At 45.8% G+C, this 18,632-nt stretch overlaps 9 non-coding genes across 9 annotated transcripts; 2 read left to right on the top strand and 7 right to left on the bottom strand.

Moving 5' to 3' along the window:
* Positions 1 to 302: 302 nt before the first annotated feature.
* Positions 303 to 374, bottom strand: TRNAA-UGC. Its single transcript has one exon. It is a non-coding gene; the product is annotated as a tRNA-Ala (tRNA).
* A 654-nt stretch (positions 375 to 1,028) lies between these two features.
* Positions 1,029 to 1,100, top strand: TRNAA-CGC. The gene has a single exon. It is a non-coding gene; the product is annotated as a tRNA-Ala (tRNA).
* A 3,144-nt stretch (positions 1,101 to 4,244) lies between these two features.
* On the bottom strand, positions 4,245 to 4,316 carry TRNAA-CGC. The gene has a single exon. It is a non-coding gene; the product is annotated as a tRNA-Ala (tRNA).
* A 1,048-nt stretch (positions 4,317 to 5,364) lies between these two features.
* Positions 5,365 to 5,436, bottom strand: TRNAA-CGC. Its single transcript has one exon. It is a non-coding gene; the product is annotated as a tRNA-Ala (tRNA).
* Positions 5,437 to 5,576: 140 nt separating this feature from the next.
* TRNAA-UGC lies at positions 5,577 to 5,648 on the top strand. Its single transcript has one exon. It is a non-coding gene; the product is annotated as a tRNA-Ala (tRNA).
* Positions 5,649 to 8,302: 2,654 nt separating this feature from the next.
* TRNAA-UGC lies at positions 8,303 to 8,374 on the bottom strand. Its single transcript has one exon. It is a non-coding gene; the product is annotated as a tRNA-Ala (tRNA).
* A 613-nt stretch (positions 8,375 to 8,987) lies between these two features.
* On the bottom strand, positions 8,988 to 9,059 carry TRNAA-UGC. Its single transcript has one exon. It is a non-coding gene; the product is annotated as a tRNA-Ala (tRNA).
* A 5,769-nt stretch (positions 9,060 to 14,828) lies between these two features.
* TRNAA-CGC lies at positions 14,829 to 14,900 on the bottom strand. Its single transcript has one exon. It is a non-coding gene; the product is annotated as a tRNA-Ala (tRNA).
* Positions 14,901 to 15,795: 895 nt separating this feature from the next.
* TRNAA-UGC lies at positions 15,796 to 15,867 on the bottom strand. Its single transcript has one exon. It is a non-coding gene; the product is annotated as a tRNA-Ala (tRNA).
* Between the last annotated feature and the right edge of the window lie 2,765 nt (positions 15,868 to 18,632).

The following is an 18,632-nucleotide window of genomic DNA, read 5'->3' as shown; positions in this document are numbered from 1 at the left end:
ACAGCCGCACGGGCCGGTGTGCGCAAGCGCACACTGCCCGTTCGGCATTGCGGTCATCGGAAGCCCGCCCCTCAGGGGGCGTGGCTTGCGATCATCGACAGTACGATCTGCCTATGCAACATAGGCAGATCGTACGTTTTTTTAAGTGCCTTACAACCATCACAAGACAAAAGTCCTGCGATGGTTGTAAGGTGTGTGCCCAGCCTAAGAGACCGGACCACCAGCTGGCCGACATCCGCTGGGAATTGGACAGAAAAGTGCAATCTAAGATGTAGTACAAAGACTTTCAGGTAAATAAAACCTGGAGATGCCGGGGATTGAACCCGGGGCCTCATACATGCAAAGCATGCGCTCTACCACTGAGCTACATCCCCTTGTTGTTTTGTAGGCAGCACATTGGAGAGGCCTGTAGTCAAGTCGGCTGTACCGGGTTACATTCAAATTGTGACAAAGACGCCACACTTCCGAAAAAAATCCTTTAAAATTGAAAAAAAAACCTAAAAGACATGTTTTTGACAATTCTTTTATTTAAAAAAAACAAAAATGGGGGGAGGAGTCCAGTGAGGTCACGGACATCGACGTCACCTGACTCCTCCCCCCTTCCCTTCGTTAGCCGACATCGACGTCACCGGACTCCTCCCCCCTTCCCTTCGTTAGCCGACGGAGCCACTTGGGGAAGGGGGGAGGAGTCAGGTGACGTCGATGTCCGTGACGTCACCGGATCTCCGACGGGACTCCCGGAAGCCGGCGGAGAGGCGAGTGTTTTCATTAGCGATCAAAATAATTTTAATCGATCAAAAAGTTTAACGATTAATCGAGAAACTAATCTTTAATTTCCACAGCCCTAGTTTAAATAAACAAAAATGGATCCACCGACGTAATCCTAAAGGTCAATCACGACGTCCAGCGTTGTCCACGCGTCGACTTTTAAAAACTCAACGCCAGCCTACCCGTCCGCTCGCGACAAACTCCTGCCGCAGAATGGCATTCTGACAGATGCCGGTACTGCTGAGACTCTGCAAGGGGTGGGGGATGTAGCTCAGTGGTAAAGCGCATGCTTCGCATGTATGAGGCCCCGGGTTCAATCCCCGGCATCTCCAGGTTTTAGAAAGATGAGACTTGTTCAGAAGGGAAAACCTGTTCTGGTGACAATTATCTAAGAGTGGAATTTTTTGGAGAGATTTGTAGTCTTCTCGAGGATCTTGTGACAAGAGTGCAGAGCTTATCAATCAGTGTACCAAACCACCAAATCTCACTTTTCTTGCCACAGAAAGGAAAACGTTTTTAGGCCAGATCCACTTTAAACATGACTGTGTAGTAAAATAGGCACCAAAGTTAGTCCCGATGCACACAGTAAATCAGCGCCCAAAGACCGATCCATAGCGTCACCCACAGGACCGGATTCCCGACAAGGCCACCGAGGCACGGCCTCGGGGCAGCAGGGAGCAGAGGGGCGGCCCAGGATTGAAGGCTCCCGACGTCCGGAACATGGAGTTTCGGGCGCCGGGCGGTAATTTCTTTTCTACATTTAGCTAAATGTAGAACGGGGGAAACAACTTGTTTCCTTACAAGTGATCTCGGCGATGTCGCCAAGATCATTTGTAATTAGACTGCAGGCTGTCCGTCACCCCCCCGCCCGCCCGCACCCACCTCTCTGCATGATGCTCCTTCTCCCGGCTCCATCCTCTCCTCGCTGGCCGCCGCCATCTTCAGGATGGAGAGCAGTGAGCAGAGCAGCCGGGTTATGAGTAACCCTGCGGCTCCGTGTAGTCAGTGAGAGGGGAGAGCTGTGCTGTGCTGCACTGCGCTCTTCCTCTCTCACCCGTCACAGGAGTTCCAGCACAGTGCTGTGCTAGAATTCCTGTATTGGAGGTGACAGGGTCAATAAAGAGAACCTGTCACCTCCAAATGCTATCACACAGGTGCTTGTTAGAAAATCAATTCTCCCCCATAGAGCAATCCATAGAGTGACCCATAGACACACAGATTATTTGCAATGTACCTGCTGCCTCCTCCTTTCCAGCCAGAGCGTGCCAGGTTTCTAAGAACTTGGCAGGGAAATGTATGGCCCTCACACTTCCTTACGGACCCTCTGCTGGGAAAAAATTCCAAACACACATCAGTCACAAATCATGGTGTGTGTGTGTTGGGGGGGGTATCCATTTTGGTAGAGGGGTATCAATACTTCTGAATACTAACAATTGTAGTTTTCCTAATTTTTCAAATACAGTTATCCCATTTCAAATGCTGTTTTATCATTTAAAAGACACACAAAAAAAATCATAATATATCAGAAATTAATCCAAAGAGATTTCCATTTCTCAGGCCCCGCATTACAATGCACACCTTAGGATCCCCCCAGACACGTTCTCTTCACCAGGGGAGCTATAGACTCCCCCATAGACTCATCAATAGACTCCCCCATAGAGCGATCAATAGACTCCCCCATAGAGTGATCCGAAGACTCCCCCATAGACTCCCCCATAGAGTGATCCATAGACTCCCCCATAGAGTGATCCATAGACTCCGGGCCGGCCTTAGGCCTTTAGGCGCCCTGTGCGAGAAAGCTTTACAGCGCCCCTCCGTGACCACACCCCTCAGTGGCCACACCCATTTCCCCCAATATCCGCACCATTTAAAGACTCCAAATAAACATATTAAAAAGTATGATAAAAATAAAACTTTTATTCAAAGGTATTAAACTTGTCAGCACAATAGAAGTATTCTTATCAAATAAAACAACAGAAGGCAAACAATAAATGTCAAACTAAAATAGAGTCTATACAAATAAATTGTCAGGTTGTCATGCCGATCCTTTCTTCAAGTAAGTGTATCTAGAAAAGTAAAAATAGAAAACAGAACACAGACCCCGGACTACGTGTAAAATTAATGAATTACTATTTGTCTGAATATACGAAAAATGTATACAGGCGCATAATAAATTGTTTAAGAATGTGCGGCGGCCATGATGACCACCGGCTTGTTCTGTGAATGTGTGCCACGATCTTGGAGGCGGGGAGCATGCATACGTGGCGTCAGGTGACGTCACACGCAGATATTGGCCCCACCATCTTGGTGTATACAAAGATGGCGGCGCCCAACACGTGCAGTGTTATATGATAGCATAAGGATGTGTTTTGTTTGATGAAACAAATGAAAACTTTTGTAGTTTTCATCTGAAAATAAATTTTTAGTCTTTGCACTTGTCTAATAATATGTGTGTGTGTGGTGGGGGGGCAGTTTTCACTTTTTAAAAATAATTTTTCATTATTTCTTTTTTTATTTTTGTATTATTTATTTATTTATTTTTTACTGTTGGGGGGGTTCGGGGAAATATTAAGGGTCCAAACAGACCCCTGACATTTCCCTTTTAAAATGGTGAAGAAATTGAGGACACCAAATACTCAATTTATTTTTCTGCAGCCTCAGCACTCAATGAATGGAAAACCCTCAGTACAGAGGCTCCTCTGATATTTACTATCAGCTGATTCTGAATAGTGAGTGCTTCTCCCCATTGAGGAAATTCATGAATGAACAGTAGGTGATGTAAATCACAGCGTCCCCAAAGCACAGTGTCCCCAGTTACTTACAAACACTGGAGTGATCACACGATCGCTCCAGTGTTTGCCCTTCACACAAAGAGGACCGGTAAATATCAATGATATTTGAGGGGGGCGGGTTGGGCTGCGATGAGGATTCCAATGTATGATATTACACCTGAACAGCTCCAACCACTGTACACCCCCAATACAGCACACATATGGACTCAGCTACTGCTCTCTGTAACCCTCATTGGACCATACCAATCCCAGGAATGAGGGGAGGATCATCAGCCTACTCACAGCACAGGAGACAGATGAGAAAAGCTGTGTGCGATGGACTAATCCATTTCACAAGCTGTGAGAGGGTGGGCTGGTTAAAGAAATGTAAGGTGAGGGGCAAAATTGACTGGCTTAGTCCATTTAATGAGAGCTGGGGGGGAAATTAAAGTGGCTGTTCCCCCCCGACAATGAGCTTCTCTTATTTACTCCCTTTTGGTTTGTTAAATATCCAGTTGGAAGTGTTTTGTTAGATCTGTTTTAAAAATATCTGTTGAGCGCACAGACATAAGGATTTGTGTCATCTCAGAACAGGAAGTAGATGGTGAGCCTGGCTAAAAGACCGGACCACCAGCTGGCCGACATCCGCTGGGAATTGGGCAGAAATGTGCAATCCGAGATGTAGTCATTCATTGGGATAAAACCTGGAGATGCCGGGGATTGAACCCGGGGCCTCATACATGCGAAGCATGCGCTCTACCACTGAGCTACATCCCCTTTGCTGCTTTGATGTCAACCCAGTGGAGAGGCCTCTAGTCAAGTTGGCTGTACTGGGTTACATTCAAATTGTAAAAAAAAAATTCAAAAAGACCACAATTTTGGAAAAATCCTTTAATTGGAGAGAAAAAAAAAACATGTTTTTGACAAGTCGTTTATTTAAAATAACGCTGGTAATGATTAACATTTTTAAGTTCGATTAATTTAAATGTTTTAATCGATTTTAATAATCGATTACATTTCTATTAATTATAACGCACATACAGATCCAACTACATTTCCCTATACACATACAGCACAGCAATGAAGTAATAAAATGAACTAGGATCACACTAATCCAGCACGTTATTAATCTCACGTGCCCCACTCAATATGGCCGCCGCTTGAGTGGGGCAACTCAGAATAATAACGTGCTGGATTAGTGTGATCCTAGTTAATTTTATTACTTCATTGCTGCGCTGTATGTGTATAGGCCAGGGGCTGACTGGCAACTTTTAGCCCAGGGGGCAAGTACAACCCAGAGGTCCATGGTGCGGCAACTTGACCCCCCTCCCGCTCTGCCTCTTCCCTGGCTTCTTCCCCCCCCTGCCTGCCACTTTTGCCATCTATGTAACAGTAGTGTGAATGTATTTATCGATTTAGGAAATGTAAAGCACTCGCCAATACACGGCCCTTCCATGGCTTTCGCATTGAGTACTTGTTACAAGAATGGCTGGGGGCGGAGACATAACCGTTGTATGCTGCCATGTATTGGCGTCATGAAAGGAAAAGAACAGTTAGGTAAGTATATCATTTTCCGTTAGATTGTTTAGTGAGGGAAACAAACATGTTGGTGGTTTGCTGCACGAATCGACAAGCTCTGCACTCTTGTCACAAGATCCTTAAGGAGACTACAACCTGAGTATGAGTGTTTTCTGCAGTGTATTGAATTGTAGCAGCTGAAGAGCAACATCCGTTATGATCTGTGTAGAACTGACAATCTTTTATGTCTTTCATTGAATTATCATGATTGTGAATCTTTAGCAAGTAAACATCGTCTACAAAACCCTGGAGATGCCGGGGATTGAACCCGGGGCCTCATACATGCGAAGCATGCGCTCTACCACTGAGCTACATCCCCACCTGTAGAAATAGTTGATTGTTACCGATCCCGTCTTTGCTACTTCTCTTCTCAAACATTTATACTGTTAAATGCGAATACAATGTACACAAAGAGTACAATTAACACCCCTTGTCTGCGGTATCAATGCATTTAACAAAGGGGATGTAGCTCAGTGGTAGAGCGCATGCTTTGCATGTATGAGGCCCCGGGTTCAATCCCCGGCATCTCCACATTTTGCTAAATAGCCTCATCCTAACCGTATTCCCTTTAAGTGCTCAAATAACCGATAATGGATGTCAACAAAACTCTGTGAATGACCTTGTCAAAACCTAACAAGGTATGTCCTTGATTCCGGAGGGCACTCATTCTACCAGACAACAGCCTATCGCACCATCATTGGCAATCTCAAATTGGTATTTTGCGTTCTATCCTATTCCAGCTCAGGTTTTCAGGTAATATGTGTTAGCTGAGTTATAGAGTGCATGCTCCTCATGTATTGCTGAGCCACTGCTGGCAGAGGGAGCAGGGTTAGCTAAGCCACTATTAAAATTGGCTGCTGCAGGGAGGAAGTCGTGCTATTCAGTTTATCAATCAGGGATCAATCAGCTGAGGCAAGGACCTCACTATTGTGGTGGATTTGCGACCTGGTGGTATGATTCGGGAAATCATTCCTTCCGTTCTGGTGGACTGTGCTGACGATGGCCTTTGGCATCTCCAGGTTTTACCAAATCGCTAAATATCCTTTTGTTCTAAACGTATCACTTTAGTGCACAGATAACTGATATTGGATGTCAACAAAACCTAACAAGGTATGCCCTTGATTCCGGAGGACATTCTACCGGACAACGGCCTATCGCACCATCATTGGCAATCTCAAGTTGGTATTTGCGTTCTATCCTATTCCAGCTCAGGTTTTCAGGCAACATTTTTTTTTTCCCCAACATTTTTATTTTAGCAACACAGTGAGGATTTGAGCTTGTTCACTCTACGCCTGGATACCCTTAAAGGAGAACTACGGGGTTAAGGCTTCCCATAGTTCTCCTTTAATTCAATAGAAATGCTGAAACTGTTTGTGTTGTGTTTCCTAAAGAAAGAGAAACCAATCATCTCTCAGATAGCGGTCATGGAAAAGTCTTTACTGATACATCTAACTGTCATTATTCAATCACAGACATTATAAATAGATAAAATGTGCCGTTCTTGTTCAGGCATTTTCATAGGGAGCACAGCTATGGTACCGCCTGTATTTCTCTCATGACAGATGTCCTCATAACCTCAGGCAAATGACATACGGTGATAAATAATGAATTTGCATTGAAACAAATACTACGAGGGTCATGGCAGCACAATTGTCAGTTGATGAAAGATTTGGCACCTGTTTACAATGTGTCATATTTATGGTGCAGATTCACCTGTCCCAGAATGGGAGGAGCTGCTGGGACCATGAGCCATCAGCCAGGGAACCAGACATGTTGGTGGTTTGCCACACTTATTGATAAGCTCGGCACTCAGTCATAAGATCCTCGAGGAAACCACAACCTGAGTATGAATGTTTTTAGCTGCGTATCTATTTATAATATCTGAAGAGGAACCACCGATGTCATTACAATTTGAGGGGGTTTCAAATTGTTCTTTAAAATGGAACCTGATGAGAATTTGCGAAGCAAATATTTGTTGACATGTGAAACCTGGAGATGCCGGGGTTTGAACCCCGGGGATCATACGTGCAAAGCACACGCTCTACCGCTGAGATTCATGCCCTTGTTGCAGTTTTCAATTACCGCAGCCCAGGGCTGGTGATTTCACTGTTTCTATACATTTTGTTTGCAAGAAATAAAAAGCATAAATGTTTTTGAAAACATAAAGAAGCAAAGGCGGGGTCAGTCACAATGAATATCACCAATGCATATCACCAATGCATATCACCAATGGGTGGGTATTCACACTGACCACCAATGTAACAAAGTTTAGCCGTCACGGACATCGACGTCACCGGACTCCTCCCCCCTTCCCTTTGTTAGCCGACGGAGCCACTTGGGCAAGGGGGAGGAGTCAGGTGACGTCGATGTCCGTGACGTCACCGGATCTCCGACGGGACTCCCGGAAGCCGGCGGAGAGGTGAGTGTTTTCATTAGCGATCAAAATAATTTTAATCGATCAAAAAGTTTACCGATTAATCGAGACATTAATCTTTAATTTCCACAGCCCTAGTTTAAATAAACAAAAATGGATCCACCGACGTAATCCTAAAGGTCAATCACGACGTCCAGCGTTGTCCACGACAATGACGACTCAACAAAAAAAAGAAATATTTTATTTTTTTAAACTCGACGTCAGCCGTCCGCTCGCGACAAACTCCTGCTGCAGAATGGCATTCTGACAGATGCCGGGGTCGGTACCACTAAGACTAAAAACCCCCTTACAATCCCCCCCCCCATATAGCACACAAATGGACTCAGCAACTGCTCTGTAACCCTCTTTTTGGTCCATACTAATTCCAGGAATGAGGGGAAGGATCATCATCGGCGGCTTCCCCGCTGTACATTTAGCTCTGCTTGTCAGGAGCAGGGCTAAATGTAGAAAACAACTACCCACCCGGTGCCCGGAACTGCATGTCCTGGGCATCGGGAGATAGGAATCCCACACCCCTGTGTGCCCCTCTACTCCCCTCTACTCCCTGCTGCCCCTCTACTCCCTGCTGCCCCAATGCTGGGCCTTGGTTGGCCTTGTGAGAAATCCGGCCCTGCACACAGCACAGGAGCAGAGCAAAGCACAGGAGACAGACGAGAAAATCTGTGCGCAATGGACCAATGAAGCTCTCTGAATAATGTTGGACAGACACATTGGTACCAACCGGTCTTTGCTCTCATCGTCTACAAAACCCTGGAGATGCCGGGGATTGAACCCGGGGCCTCATACATGCAAAGCATGCGCTCTACCGCTGAGCTACATCCCCTTAACAATCACTATACACACCAATCATTTTCTGAATGTCAAAGACAAGCTGTGACTATACATTACATGTTGCGTGAATTGTATAATTTTCCCCTTGTGAATATTATATATATAATATATCCTATTCCAGCTCAGGTTTTCAGGTAACATGTTTTCCCAACATTTTTTCTTAGCAGCACAGTGAGGATTTCAGCTCGTTCACTCTACGCCTGGAAAACCTTAATCAGAAATGTTGAAACTGTTTGCGTTGTGTTTCCTAAAGAAAGAGAAAGCAGCCTATCCTTATAGTGGCTCCCTCAGTGCTCCCTCTGCCAGCAGGGACTCAGCAATACATGAGGAGCATGCACTCTACCACTAAGCTACTGAGCACAGACCATGTAGCACTGCCCCCTTGTGGAAGGAAGGAGCAGTGCCTCACCGGAGGTATTACAGATATCTATCTCAAGATCCTTGAAGAAACTACAATGTGAGAATGAGGATTTTCAGCAGTGTATTTATGTATAATATCTGAAGAGCAATGCCTGTAATGGTGCGCATAGACCTGATACTGTTACATGGTTTATTTTGAATTGGAAGCTGATTAGGTTTTACTATAAGTGTAGACTATCAAAACCTGGAGATGCCGGGGATTGAACCCGGGGCCTCATACATGCAAAGCATGCGCTCTACCACTGAGCTACATCCCCTTGCAAGTCACACTGCACACAAGTCACTTTCTGAACGTAAAGGACAGGACATTACATTATGACAAACACTTTAACTCTAGCTGTTGGAGAGGAATATAGGGCGGAAAGCCACTCCAGCATCTGCAGGCAGCTACTGTTGCAACGACCAATGGGTCAATGCACACAAGTCACTTTCTGAACGTAAAGGACAGGACATTACATTATGACAAACACGTTCCCATGACCCCACAAGTGGGCCAATGGTCAATTTATAGGAGACATAGCGTAATATGATGCGGTATAGGACACCTACCGGTATACAAAATTAGCAGGGAGAGTATGAAAATTAAAACAAAACAGAATAAAATAAAATAAATCAAATCATATCACGTGGATAACAATATGATATAAGTGCAACCAGCTCGCCCAAGTTTTGTAGAAAGTGCTGTAGTTATCGTTACTAGAGTGGTGCAGTTCCTCCATCAATCGCAGGTAGTCAACCCGTGTCAGCCATTCCGCCACGGTGGGTATGTGGGCAGATCTACAGTGTTTGGGAATAAGGGCTTTTGCGGCATTAAGCATAAAGGGAATTACCGATCTCCTATACGAGCGTGCTGAGAGGGGGTTGAGATGGAAGAGGCATAGCCAGGGGTCCATAGGTGTAGGTATACCGCTAATGGTGGAAATGAGACGGGTGATATCCCCCCAGAACCGTTGTATATGCGGATTATCCCACCATAGGTGAGCATATGTGCCACCGCATGATCTCCAACACAGTGGGGAGTTTGCCCGGTTGATAGCGTGAGTAACGGTGGGTACCTGGTACCAAGTGATAAATAGCACCTCGCGCCAAACCCTGTGTAGCTGCAAGCACTATGAGAAGTGTTACCCTCTGAATATATCAAATTATAATGAATGTGCTGCGCTTCATCTAGAACAATACATAAACAAATCTCTATATTAAATGTGTGCTTAAATAATACATGCAATCAAAAAAGTGTTAACAATGAATCTTCTTATAAATAATAATCCTAGGAAAAGTTCAATCTTATATTACGTGTTCAAATATACACATAGCGTAAAACCGCAAAATTAAAAAATCTCCTTTATTTAAAAAACTACTCACATGAAAAAAGTAGACATAAAACTTCATGCAATCTCCAATCCACGTCTGCGAGACTCCGCCCTACGCGGGTAGACTATACATTGATCAATATTAAGCTGGGTCTGCACTGAGGGGTGGAGCAGAGGTGTTTCCTCCTGTGTTTGCACCTGATGAGAGAAAGCATCCCTGGTTGCCGTGGAGACTGTCGGCTTTATAATCCTCTGAGTGTGTCTGCGACTCCAAGCCCCAGATGAAGTCAATTGTGACGTAACGCGTAGGGCGGAGTCTCGCAGACGTGGATTGGAGATTGCATGGTCGGCAGCACAGCTCCTGTTTGATCTGTTTTTGCACCCAGAGAACAAGGAGAGGTGTCGAGCATACATTTTATTTGAAGTTTTATGTCTACTTTTTTCATGTGAGTAGTTTTTTATGTATTGTTCTAGATAAAGCGCAGCACATTCATTATAATTGGGTACCTGGTACCACCTCGCAAGTAGTTTAAAGTTTACTTCCATCATATGGCTATCTGGCGAAGCCGAGGGGCACATGTGCAACACTTTGGAACGCTGAAGAGGGGTCAAAGGACGTTAGAATTCTTGTTCCCATTTTCCAAGGTATGGCGGGGGCATGTCACCCGAGAGGTTTGACAGAATCTTATAGATGACGGATAGACCGTGGCGTGTGGAAGTCAAGGATCCCAATAGGGATTCAAAGGGCAGGAAGTTTGGCCTTGTTCTGAGGGGCTTCTGGAGAGACACGACAAAGTGCTGAAGTTGCCTGTGTCTCCAGATGTCCATCGGATGCATGGCTGGAGAGGGCGGAGTGAGGTCCCTTGGAGGACATGTTCTAGCCGTAAACAGTCAGTGTCCGTCCATTTCAAAAAGAGGGAGTCATCGCGTCCAGGGGGGAAGAAGTCTGAGCCCGTTAGGGGTAAAAGGACCGAGTTGTACGGCCAGTTGTGGGCTTTGTGTAGACGGTCCCAGGTTGCCAGGGTGGTTTGAGTAAGGGGGGAGATCAGAGGAGATAGGGTCTGCATATGGGGTGGAGTCCAGATACAACCTGAAAGTTGGGGATTGCTCAGGTCCGCTTCTAATGCCACCCACCCTTTTTGTGAGGCGTTAAATGTCCAATCTAATAACCTGACTAGTTGAGCTGCTTTGTGGTATTGCTTAAAGTCAGGTACATTTAAGCCTCCTTTCAATTTGTGTCGAGATAGAATGGAGTAGGCTATCCTAGGTTTCCTACGTTGCCAAATGAATTTTGAGAGCAAAGAGCGTAACGTGGCGAAGTACGTTGGCGGGAGGGAAATAGGTAGCATTTGGAAATAGAATAAAATCTTGGGCAGAATCATCATTTTGAGGGTGTTTAGCCTTCCTAGCCATGACATACGTGCAGAATGGGAGTTAAGGTCAAGCTTTACCGAGTTGAGCAAGAGGATATAATTATGAGTGTAGAGGTGATGTGTTTTGGGAGTGAGGTAAACACCGAGGGAGCGCATGCAGTCATGCCTCCATATAAAGGGGAAGCGAGGACGTAAACTATGGCAATCCGCCCTTCTCACCGTTATGTTCAGAATCTCCGATTTGCCCATATTAATCTTGAAATTAGAGAGTTCCCCCGTAGGTACTTAATTCAGACAGTATATGCGGGAGTGAGAACCGAGGGTCACGAACATAAAAAAGGATGTCATCCGCATACGTCGCGATTTTGTACTCTGTAGAGGGAGAGGATATAGGATTATTACGAGAGGAATGTTAGGATTATTACGTATAGTGGCTAAAAAGGGTTCAAGGGGGAGAACAAACAGCAACGGCGAGAGGGGGCAGCCCTGTCTCGCGCCATTATGCAGCGTAAAGGAGGGGGGCAGTGTGCCATTCACTTTAACTCTAGCTGTTGGAGAGGAATATAGGGCGGAAATCCACGCCAGCATCCGCGGGCCGAGGCCCAGGGAGGCCAGCGTGGAGAACATGAATCCCCAGTCCACTCTGTCAAACGCCTCCGTAGACAAGAGTAGGACTGGGGAGTTCAAGGTACGGGCTAGGTGAATGAGTGATACAGATTTGAGGGAGCTGTCCCTGGCCTCCCTCCCCGGGACAAAGCCCACCGGATCCGGATGTATCCATTCGGGTAAGAGTGGGCCAAGTCGGGAAGCCAGGATTTTAGCGTATAACTTAGTATCCACATTCATTAATGATATGGGGCGGTAGCTAGAGCAGCATGCCGGGTCTTTACCTGGCTTGTTATGCGGGAGTGAGAACCGAGGGTCACGAACATAAAAAAGGATGTCATCCGCATACGTCGCGATTTTGTACTCTGTAGAGGGAGAGGATATGCCATGAATGTTAGGATTATTACGTATAATGGCTAAAAAGGGTTCAAGGGAGAGAACAAACAGCAACGGTGAGAGGGGGCAGCCCTGTCTCGTGCCATTATGCAGCGTAAAGGAGGGGGACAGTGTGCCATTCACTTTAACTCTAGCTGTTGGAGAAGAATATAGGGGGGAGATCCATGCCAGCATCCGCGGGCCGAGGCCCAGGGAGGCCAGCGTGGAGAACATGAATCCCCAGTCCACTCTGTCAAATGCCTTTTCTGCGTCCGTAGACAAGAGTAGGACTGGGGAGTTCAAGGTACGGGCTAGGTGAATGAGTGATACAGATTTGGGGGTGCTGTCCTTGGCCTCCCCCCGGGACAAAGCCCACCTGATCCGGATGTATCCATTCGGGTAAGAGTGGGCCAAGTCGGGAAGCCAGGATTTTAGCGTATAACTTAGTATCCACATTCATTAATGATATGGGGCGGTAGCTAGAGCAGCATGCTGGGTCTTTACCTGGCTTGGGCAGAATAGTAATGTGGGCAAGCAACGACTCTGGTCTGAGAGGAGAAGTGGCATAGACGGAATTAACATAGCTACAAAAATGTGGGGCTAACTGGGCCTGAAAACGTTTAAAATACAGAAGGGGGAATCCGTCCGGACCTGGGCTTTTGCCCAAGGGTGTGGAGTGGATTGCCTGTTCGAATTCTGCGATAGTGATGGGCGATTCTAAGGAAAGTAGGGTATCACTTGGCAACGTAGGTAACCCCGCTTTTTGCAGGTAGGCAGTGATTCTGTCAGTAAGGTCAGGACGCAGGTGAGATTGCGAGGGGGGATTGACCTGGTACAGGTCTTGGTAAAAGTCATGGAATACTTTAGCTATGTCAGTGGTAAGATGGGCCACAGAGTCCCCTGCAGTCTTCATTTTGGGGATGAAGGTGGTAGAGCGTTTTTGGCGTAATGCCTGAGCCAAAAGTCTACCCGGTTTATTACCTTGTACATCGAATTTCTTATTTATAGCAGCGAATGCACATTTAGTGTCCGATTCCAGCAGCTCCTTAAGTTGTTCCCGCTTGAGGGTGAGAGTGCGGAATGTAGAGCAGTCAGATGTAGCTTCATGTGATAGTTCCAACGAATGTCTATCTGAAAGTAACAGTTGTAGTTGCGCAGCTCGCTCCTTCTTTTTCTTGGAGCCTATGGCTATCAGTGTGCCCAGGATCACTGATTTATAGGCTTCCCAGAGGACAGCTGGTGGGACTTGGTCCTGGGCATTTTCCTGAAAGTAAGTATCTATGTTGGCAGCTACTGTTGCAACGACCAATGGGTCATGAAGTAGAGATTCTTTAAGCTGCCAGTTGTAGCTTCTAGATGGGGCATATGCTAAGGTAAGTACTACAGACACCGGAGCATGGTCCGATAAGGTAAGAGGGAGGATATTTTCCGCTTCCAAAAGGAAGTGGTCCAGGAAGAGCATGTCTAGCCTCGAGTAAGAGTTATGGACGGATGAGTAGTGGGAGTGATCCCTTTCTTTAGGGTGAAGTACCCTCCACACATCTACTAATTGGAGATCATGTAGTGCCCTACGTATAGTACTAAGGTGTGATTTAGGATTGCGGGCGTGGCCTGTGGAGGTATCCATGGAGGGGTCCATGCAGAAGTTAAAGTCCCCTGATATCGTCAGGGAGCCAGAACGAAAGCTATGTAGTTTACCCAGGATTTTCCTGAAATAGGTAGGCTGGTGAGGAATTCGGACAATAAACGTTTGCCAAAGTATACAGAACACCATACATTTAAACATGGAGAAAAATAAATCTGCCGTACGATTCCACTGGTCTGTCAGTGACCGTGAAGGGAACATCCTTCCCAAATCCTATGGCGACCCCACGCCCCCGTTTATTAGGGGACGTGCAGTGAAACCAATGCGGAAAGTACCTAGAGTGTAGGCGTAGTGTGGAGTCATAGGAGATATGAGTCTCTTGCAAATAGACCACGTCCGCCTGCAGTCTATGTAATTCCTTTAGGACTGTCTGAGAGGACAGCGGTGTCATAGGCTTTGTATTGTATAGTGAGACCCGTCATATTGCCACTCCCTAGTGAGCGCTTCATGTTAAAGTCAGCCAGGTAATGGGGCTTTCAAGTATTTGCATGAATTTGCATATTCCTAACAAGTCCATGCAAATCCAAAAGTTCAGCAGAAGCACTACATTGCTTACGTTATTCTCTCTGCACCTCCCCTTGCTCTCCCTTCAGAAACTCATCACCCCTTCCATCAGTGGCTTAGCACCTCTCCTCCCTCTTCCAGAATTAACTCAGAAGATCAGCGACCCCTGCAAAAGCCTAAAGAAGCTAGAAAATGTAGCTACTTGCTAAAAACTGGAGATGCCGGGGATTGAACCCGGGGCCTCATACATGCGAAGCATGCGCTCTACCACTGAGCTACATCCCCTTACACCTGACATCTCCTTCTTGGGGTGCAATTGTTTACAATGTGTCATATTGTTCAGTGAGGGGGAGCCGACATGATGGTGGTTTGCCACACTTATTGATAAGCTCTGCACCCTTGCATGCAACTGAAAAATAATTCCTTTTCTGAACGTAAAGGACAAGTCGCTATTGGCCGCAAGAAATAAATCCAATCAGCAGATCAATGTTCTATAATACATTACACTATAGGTATCTGCCAATGTGGCAGGCTATGGACTTTCAAGTATTTCCATGTTCCTAACCCGCACCAAACTTTCCCCTTCACCAATCATCTCTGTAGCTGCAGCACTACGGAGCAAATCATCCAGAAAGTGCAGCAGAACCACTAAGTTGTTAAAGTTATTCTCTCGGCAGCTCCCCTTGTTCCCCCTGCCAGCCATTAATCAGCACCTCTTCCAGCATTGAGTCAGAAGCTCATCTCCGCTCCCAGCCACAGCAGCTCTGCCCCCTTCCCAGCAGTGACTCAGCAGCTTGGCACCCCCTCCTGCAAGCCCCCCATTCCCAGTATAAACAGAGTAGCACTGCCCCCTCCCAGCAGCAGCCTATCCTTATAGTGGCTTAGCTAACCCTGCTCCCTCTGCCAGCAGGGACTCAGCAATACATGAGGAGCATGCACTCTGCCACCAAGCTACTGAGCACAGACCATGTAGCACTGCCCCCTTGTGGAAGGAAGGAGCAGTGCCTCACCGGAGGTATTACAGATCTTGATGGTAAAATTCTCTATCTCAAGATCCTTGAAGAAACTACAATGTGAGAATGAGGATTTTCAGCAGTGTATTTATGTATAATATCTGAAGAGCAATGCCTGTAATGGTGCCCATAGACCTGATACTGTTACATGTTTTATTTTGAAAATTTGGAGACGCCGGTGATTGAACCCGGGGCCTCATACATGCAAAGCACACGCTCTACCACTGAGCTACATCCCCTTTACATTCCACGTTGTATGAATTGTTTAATTTTCCTCTTGTGAATATTGTGAATTGTTGTCCTTTTAGTGAACGTTTCACTTTTTTTACACAGAGGCAGAAAAATGTTAATTTCAGGTCTGATTTTCAGTAAAAATAAATTGTATAATTTCACCTTTTAACAATTGTCTATAATGAAACAATGTAAACTTTTGGACTGACATGCAGTTTACAGGCAGCACTTGTCTCAGCGCCCCCTAGTGGATGGAAGGAGCACTGGCTCCTTTTATCATTGATAAGTTGTGTATTCCTGTCTTCCTTCCTTCATTCCTTTCTGGCTGAATTGAAGAGGCCTCGTAAAACGTAATGAAGAGTAAAACAGCCGATCACCACAGTACTTGTCGCCAGACAGTTAATTCTCTAAGTGCAAGTTACAATCTGACCCACTTTTTATATCTGTGAATCTTGGGATGATATATTAAAATGAACCATATATATAGCTGATCTCTTCAAAGGAAATCCGCACATAACACATTTGAAGTGTCTATGCAATCCAGAAAGCTAGAAACACACATTTCCCCTTCTGAGCCACCCATAATTCATAAACGTATCAGATTTAGCGTCCACACTAAGCAAATATTGTAACGCACAATAATCTTTAGTTTATTTGGGGCTAAACTATGAAAAATTAGAAATATGTTTATTATGAAGAAATTGGAAGTTTTGGGAGGGCAAAGGAGAGGATCATAAAATGCTTTGCTGTCCCTTCCACCCCTCCTAGTCCTGTCTAATTGGTTTATGGGCCCGCTCAGTGACACTCCACTAGCAGACCGACAAAAAGTGGCTGCACAGGGCAGTGAGGAGCTCTTGTAACACAAAAGCGCTCGTGTGACATCAAAAGAAAGGCTCTGATGTGACCCTGAAGAAGAAACTCAATCTAATCACAGACCGACCCTTTGCCTTACTCTGAGGGAGCCTAATCCAGATCCATCTTCTGTGCATTGAAGTGGACTCTGCTGGAACCTACCAAACCCAGGACTGTTAAGTATTCTCTTGTTATTCCCTTTATGTTGTTATATATTTGTTAGACATGTGCATTCAGATTCGGATGAACCAGCAAATCAGTTGATTGGGCGATTCTTCCGAAACCGAAATAACAAATTTATTATATGCCCCGAATATACAAAAACTATATTCTGGCAAATATAAATTAGTTTTCAGAACGCGAGGCGACCATATTGGCTGCTGGCGTGTTCTGCGCATGCCCACAGTCATCTTGGAGGCGGAGCGTATGGCGTCACATGACGGTGACATCACACGCTGAACGGGCGGTGGCCACATCGGCTGCCAGTGGGTTCTGTGCATGCCCGCCGCCAGTCTTAAAATTGCCTAGCAAATAAGAATGATATTTCACCTTTGAACAATTGTCTATAATGAGACAATGTAAACTTTTGGACTGACATGCAGTTTACAGGCAGCACTTGTCGCAGCGCCTAAAAATAAAACAAACATTTATTGAGAAGTCCCATATCCTCGGGGGTTGGATGTCCGATGTAGAGGGCCAAGAGAAGCAGGGGAAGCTGAATGTATGAGTCACTGCTGGCAGAGGGAGCAGAGATAGCTGAGCAGCTAAGCTATCTAGAGGCTCTGCCTCTAGATAGGCAGAGCCAGCTGTCAGTCACGCAGCTGGGCGGATCCAGACATAATTGTCGGGATCCGCTTCAGCTGCGGCGTCTCAGTATACCGCGAGCTACAGCTCGCTATATACTGAGCCTAGGGTGACGGGAAGACGCTAGTTTGTGTCCTCCCGTGACCCTAAGGAAAACTATGGGGAAAAGCCCTGACCCCATAGTTCTCCTTTAACCATTTGCTGACCAGGTGTTTAGACCCCCTTCCTGGCCAGGCCATTTTTCAGTATTCAGCGCTGCGATACTTTGACTGATGTTTATTCCATCATGCAGCGCTGTACTGAAATTAACTTTTATTTTTTTTCTGGAAAATTCCAGAAAATTTTGTGAAAAAAATTATTTTTTTTACATTGTTAGGAAACAATTATTATTATCCAATTATTTTGGTAAAATATAAAAGTCGGGGTCACGTCGGGTAAATAGACACCAAACATGTCAAGCTTAAAAATTGCGCGCACTCGCAAAAAACGACCATACCCAAAATTGGCCATAGGCGACGCTTTAAAAGCTTTTACCGCTCATCAGTTTAGTGTTATCAGTGATTGATGGGCCGGGAATTATTGCTCTTATTGTGACGTTCGCGGCGATATGTAACACGTGCGGCGTAACGGGCGCAATCGTCGTTTTCGCAGGCATGCTCCCCTGACACATGTTTGCATGCGTGTATGTAGGGGTTTTTTAAAATCTTTTTTTATGTGTAACTTTAATTTTTTGGGGGGAAACTAATTTATTTCCTATTTTTTTTCTTTTTCACTTAACTTTATAGCTATCACATAGGGGGCTAAGAAGCTCCTCTATGTGATAGCAAAAGATGTGACAGGTCCTCTTTATGGAGACATCAGGGGTCTCCAAGACCCCTAATGTCACCTAGGACCCCCCTAAAGAAGCTGATGAAGCAGAGATCTGCTCCATCAGCTTCTCTCCAGCATCTGAAGCTGGAGAGTGACACGAGAATGCGGAAGTGATGTAATATACAACACCTTGTGTACCGACCTCCCTCTGATCCCCCGTGACAGAGGCCGTATGCTGGTCCCGGCTCGCACCGGGCACAGCGGAGCCCGGGACCAGCGTGACAACGGGAGGGGGGGCCGCGGAGGG

The sequence above is a fragment of the Nanorana parkeri genome, unplaced genomic scaffold (genome assembly GCF_000935625.1).
Source record: "Nanorana parkeri isolate BGI_ZX_2015 unplaced genomic scaffold, ASM93562v1 scaffold1367, whole genome shotgun sequence".
Classification (NCBI taxonomy): domain Eukaryota; kingdom Metazoa; phylum Chordata; class Amphibia; order Anura; family Dicroglossidae; genus Nanorana; species Nanorana parkeri.
Note: the sequence above shows the minus strand (reverse complement) of the source record. Positions and strands in the feature narration are given on the sequence as shown.